This window comes from Elaeis guineensis, chromosome 11 (genome assembly GCF_000442705.2).
Source record: "Elaeis guineensis isolate ETL-2024a chromosome 11, EG11, whole genome shotgun sequence".
Lineage (NCBI taxonomy): Eukaryota > Viridiplantae > Streptophyta > Magnoliopsida > Arecales > Arecaceae > Elaeis > Elaeis guineensis.
In genome coordinates, this window is record NC_026003.2 from 105,818,960 (window position 1) to 105,824,992 (window position 6,033).

A 6,033-nucleotide genomic window follows, 5' to 3' on the forward strand; every position below is an offset into this window, starting at 1 on the left:
CGCTTTGGACGGAGATTTGGAAGCATCGTCGGGCAAGCTGTTGATCTCCGCGCATCTCCCCGACTCCGTTTTTGGTCGGGAATCGAACAAGGAGATGGTACGTCGAGACGATCGCCCTGAGGGCGTTCAATCCGGGTCGCCCGAGTATGGCGTTGTAGGCCGAAGGAACTTGGACGACCGCGAAAATGAGGGAGACTGTGCTTTGCCGTGGTTCGGTACCGACCGTCACGGGCAGGGTGATTTCTCCTTCTGTCGTGACGGTGTCTCCGGCAAAGCCGATCAAGGGCGTGGAGACCCCACTAAGTCGATCAGTCGGTAGTCGCATTCGGGAGAAGGTCGAGTAAAACAAAACATTTGTCGAACTTCCATTATCAACAAAAATTCGTTTTACATCATAATTGGCTATTGTCGCCGACACAACAACAGCGTCGTCGTGGGGAGTCTGGATGCCCCGAACGTCGTCTTCTGAGAAGGTAATCACGTCGTCTGGGCACGGCTTTTTCGTCGGCTCCCCCTGTAGACGTCCCCGATCCCAGCCGCTTGGAGATCATGTTGATGACTCCAGCCGTCGGCTGGTTAGTCGGCGCCTCTTCAGTCGGCTGGGGGCGTCGATCGGCAGTCGGTCGGGTCGGCGGACCCTTTCGAAATTTGCCGAGATACCCCCGGCGGATGAGATTTTCGATCTCATCCTTCAACTGGATGCATCGCTCGGTGTCGTGGCCGTGGCTCCGATGGAACCGGCAGTACTTTCGATGGTCGAGGCCCTTTGCCTTCAGAGGCGGAGGCCGTCGCAGGTATTCTTCCCTTCGATCTCCATCAGGATCTGCGCACGGGGAGCGGAGAGAGGAGTGTAGGAGTCATACCTGGGATGCACCGGCCTCGGAGTCTGTCGGTGGGGTGATTTTTGGATCTGTCGGGGTGGAGAAAGCCGACTTTTGGCCGGGGGCCTGCTTGGTTCGGCGGGCTCCCGACCTTTTCTTCGCTTCTCCTTCGGACCTCTGGGCTCGACCAAGCGTCGGTCGGACGCTCCTTCGTCCGCGCGCATATACTTGTATGCGCGCTCCAGTAGCTCGGCGTATGTTCGGGGGAGGGTCTTGTCCAGAGAATAAGTAAATCGGGACGACCTCAGGCCCCGCTTCATGGCTGAAACCGCCATGTCTTCGTTGAGGTCCCGGACCTCGAGCGTGGCCGCGTTGAATCGCGCCACGAAGTGTCGGAGCGTCTCGTTTTCCCCCTGCTTGAGGGAGAAAAGGCTATCCGACGTTCGCGGCGGCTTTCGGCTGGTGCTGAAATGGGCCACGAACGAGTGCTCGAGCTGCGCGAAGGAATGGATGCTGCCCGATCGAAGACCGGAGTACCAAGCCCTGGCAGCCTTGCGAAGTGTGGCGGGGAAGCCGATGCAAAAAAGAGCGTCGGTTGCCCCTTGAATCGTCATGAGAGCTTTATAGCTCTCGAGGTGGTCGACTGAGTCGGTGGAGCCGTCGTATGGCTCCACGTTCGGCATTTTGAACCGACTGGGAATCGGCTCATCGAGGACCAGTCGAGAAAGAGGCTGGGCGGTCTGGAAGTCGACGTCGTTCGAAGACTTCTGGCCGTCCATCTGCAGTTGGGCGAGTCGGCGGTCGATCTCCTCGAACCGTCGCTCGTAGTCGTCCGCTCGTCGATGCTGGGAGACCCCAGGGGTGGAGCCTCCGGAGGATTCCGAAAGAGAGGCCGACGGTGTGCGCGGCCGCTTTTCCTTCCTCGCCCGTTCCAACGGGGAAGGAGAGGGCCGCTGGGACCGTCGGTCGTCGCGCCGTGGTCGCCCCTCCTCCTCTCCGTGGGAGCGCTGTTGGGAGCGCTCGCATGGAGGCGACAGGGGTCGGCGCGGCCGTCGGCGGCTGCTCCTGGAAGGCATAGGTCGGGCCGCCGGTTGTTGCTGGAGGCTTTTGACTGCGTCGGTCAGTACGGTCATCTGCCGTACGATGGCCGCAATCTGGGCCTCCGTGGTCACTGCAGGGCGCGGAGAGCTAGGCTCCGCCGCCGGTGGGGGCGGGGAGGCTTCTTCCCGGCGGGAAGAGCGCCTGGCCGACCCAGTGACTCTCGATCGTTGAGCTCTTGTCTTTATCATGCTGCTCCCCTACCTGGCGCGCCAATCTGTTGCGGCCAATCGCCTCGTCGCCCGATCGCCGGGAAGCGTGCACCTGCAAAAGGAAGTCCGCACTGACCGGAGGCGGCTCCGGCGGGGACCCTCCGACGGTCAAGTCAGAGAGGTGACTGGGCAACAGTGAAATGCAGACAGAGAGCTCTGAGAAAGAGAGAGGGAGAGAGAGAGGAGCGAGCCTGCGTATGTGGGAGAGACGGGCGGATCGACCCTTTGCACTGTTGCCTTCCCCGGTATATATAGTGGAGCACGGTATGGCGTCGTCATTAATGATGCGGACAAGTGAGGAACTGTCAACTCACTGTAGACTGTCAGAGCCGCCGTGAAAACGTCATGTCGCCGTGTAGCCGTCTAATCGCCAGGGTTGACCCGGCCCCGGGCGGGACAATGCCCCTAGGTAACTGTGCCGCATGTCCGTGTCAGAGCTGACAACGTCTGGCGGCCGTACGGTGGTTGGTGGAGTCGGCCGACCCCAGGTCGGTGGCCAGCAGAGTGGCGTCGGACTCCTCCGTCGGTCGGCGAGCTTCATGTGGGTCGGCTACCAGACCTCTGGGCTTAGTCGGTCGGGAATGGACCGTGGAATGGCCGTAGTTAGCCGCTGATGGCGTCCGTCGGCCTGTCGCCCGACCGACGATCGGCCAGTCAGAGTCGTCCGTCGGGCCGTTGGTTAGTCGGTCGGGCTGCCAGCCGGTCGGGCCCTCCGATAGTCGGTCGGTCGGTGGGTGGGTATCCCCCAACACATGTAATAATGTGTGCTACCTGGATGTTCGGATGTTCGCATTGCACAATCTCTTCAATGCCAGCAAACTATTTCATCTCTCCAGGACAGATTCCAATCGAGCAGAACAGAATTTCTCCAGGACAGATTTCTTCCTCGCTTGCAGATACTCTAAACAAACTTGTATACACTTGTTTCAGAAGCTGCCTCTGCATAACCTGATGCCCACACCATCCAACATTGACAAATTCTGGAGAGAATGGAGAAATAGACTGCCAAAGGCCATCCTAAATCGCGGATGGGACTGCTTAGCCGTTGCCAACATCTGGAGTATATAGAAGGAAAGGAACAATAGGATTTTCAGGTTCATGGCTAAGTCTTCGATCAAAACTATTGAAATCACTTGTTTGACTCTCAAAAAATGGGTAACCTCTGCACAACTAAGCAACAAAACCCACCCCCTTGAATTTTTGGACATCTTTGAATAAATATTTCTCACTGACAGACAGTCTCAGATCCTGAAAGCTTAGCTTCTGAAATTCTGCTAATCTAAAAACGTCTGTCTCTGTAGGCAACTAAGTACCCTTTCCTTCCTTCTCTCTGCAGTACCACACCAGCTAAACTCCTTGTTGGGACAGGAACAAACTCCTTATTCCTCTGGGCGTGCGGGCTTTAAGCAATTAAATACTGTTGATGGTTATTCTATTCAGATGTATGTCTTTATAATGCAGCCAGTGGGAAGAGGCTGATACAACAAGAATTAAGAAGAAAAAGCGGCCGCAACACTGACATCACTGTAGAGAATGACAGATGACCGAACCCGAGTCTGTGCAATTGATGAACTGGGAGGAGCATTTATAATGCTGGAATTCAACCAGAACAAGCCAAAGACAGGGCTTACTCATCGCTAATAGAGGACCAATAAATCTGTAACACTTACAGATTCTGTTTTAGCTTTTAGTTGTACAAATTTGCTGCTCAGGTGTTGCACTTTCTTTTCTTTCGTATCCGCTGAATCCCTTTCAGCATCTTCTCCATCCTCACCCCCTATAAATATTCTACTTCCTCGTATTAATAAAACTCAGGTAGTAGTCCTTGCCTCCTTTTCCATCAAAAAAAAAAAAAAAACTGTACATGTTACTGTTTTCTATTATTCATTAATAGAATACTGAACAAATGGATTTCATGGATGAAGAATTGAAAAAAATTATCTTTTATGAACGTTAAAAAATAAGAGTCCAAGGATATGCAAGGAAATTTTAGAATCAAGTAGTGTAATATTATTTGGATGTTCTTATGAACTATAAGTTTAATCATGGTTGTTAGCAATGTTCTTTAGCAGTCTATTACTCAGACGGGCTACATGCTGCATGCTACAAATAAACATATTGGAGAAACTGGCCGTGATGGTGTTTTAAGTATTCCGTGTCACAAACTTAATGCCACCAAGTTCCTATTTTTACCGTGCATTATCTGATTGTAAATAATTAAGCAAAAAATATTCAAATTCTGTTGTACCCCTAGGTGTTTGAGATTTTCCTATAATTGGTACTCTAGATTTCATGTGCCTACCTTTATTTTTGAAAGGTTCATGAGCAAGAAGGAAATCCTACTTGTGATTTAAGATCAAGTGGTCCAGAGCAACTCTTTGTATGGAGGCTCAGGAACATTGGCAATATTTAATGGAGAGTATTGATCTGCAACGGCAAGTTGTAATCTAATTGTTTGAGAAGGAACATGAGGCAAAATCATGCGTGTTTGCAAATCCTGCCATCAATCCCGATAGTGCTTTCAGCAAATTCACCGGCGGGGAGCATATCATCCGTTGGGAAGAAGGTTATTAAACAAAATGGTTGAATTGTCTCTTACAAACGGCATCCGTTGTAGTCTAGTTGGTTAGGATACTCGATTTTTGTCCCTGTTTTTTTGTTGGCGGGGGCGGGGGTGGAGGAGTGGGGTGGGGGCACGGGGGCGGCGCGGGGATGGGGAAGAAAATTCGGGGAAGTGATAGATTATAAAATCTAGACCACTACCCTTGTACAAGGCAAATTCTGCTTTGTTACTCTTAAAGGAAGCATTCTAACATTTGACTGGTATGCGTTCCACATCTATCCATACTAAATAATCTTCGTCACTCTTTCAGGGATGCACTCTCACAAGGGAAAAAAAATGATGGGAAGGGAGACAGCCTTCCCTAGGGGCATCAAATTGAAGTTACAAGCTTGGGTATTTTTGGAGTCCATACATGAAACTTTTCTGGTTGGTCAGTGCATGATGTAGCAAGTTCATCAATTCTTCGATTGTTCAGATAACCTAGGGCTCTAGTCACAGCTTACAATTCAGTATAATGCTATTTTTCATTACACAAGTTGATAATTTCTTGTTTGACCCTCCTAACCCTTGCTGCTCTTTGAGTCATCTTTTCTTGAGTGATGTAATTACCCCTTGATTTCCTTGGAAATGAGTTTCAGAAGAAAGAATCACTTCATCAGAAAATGCTTTTGTCTTCGTCTAACTAGAACATGAATTATATGGTAAGTTGACTCCCTGCTTTCCACACCACAAAAATGATATCAACTTCTGATCATCAAATATACAGAAATTTAGCAACGAAAGCAATAACCAAACCAGCAGGGTGCAGCTAAAATCATCGTAATATCTATTCTTTAAGAAATTTGATCACCAATTTTCTTGCCTGTTCAAAGATTTCCCTTAAAAAGGCACAATAAAGATTTACCAAAAAAAAATGAAGAAAGGAACCATAAAGAATTAGCCTGCAACTAAATACATAAACAAAAGAAATTGCATGGCACAGTCTTTTTTTTAATAAAAGAAAAAAAAGAAGAAGCTGTTTTCTACATCTTTAGATCACATCCATCTACATTGCTGCGTCGATATATGTGATAGAGAAGAGTGCAACTTCATGTGGGTTTATCACACACAACAATCTGCAAACCTGAGCGATCCTGATTTCCTGCATACTGCCTAACAAATGTTCTCCTCCACCAGACCTCAAACGCTCTCTGTATGTTTGGACAATCATCCCCTTTATTCAGAAAGTAATCAAACCACCTCAACAAGATTGTTTGTTGCTGTGCCATTGGCAACGTTAGAATAATCTGACAAAGCCCATCCTCCACCATCTTTTTATCAAAAATCCAGCAAGCACTCT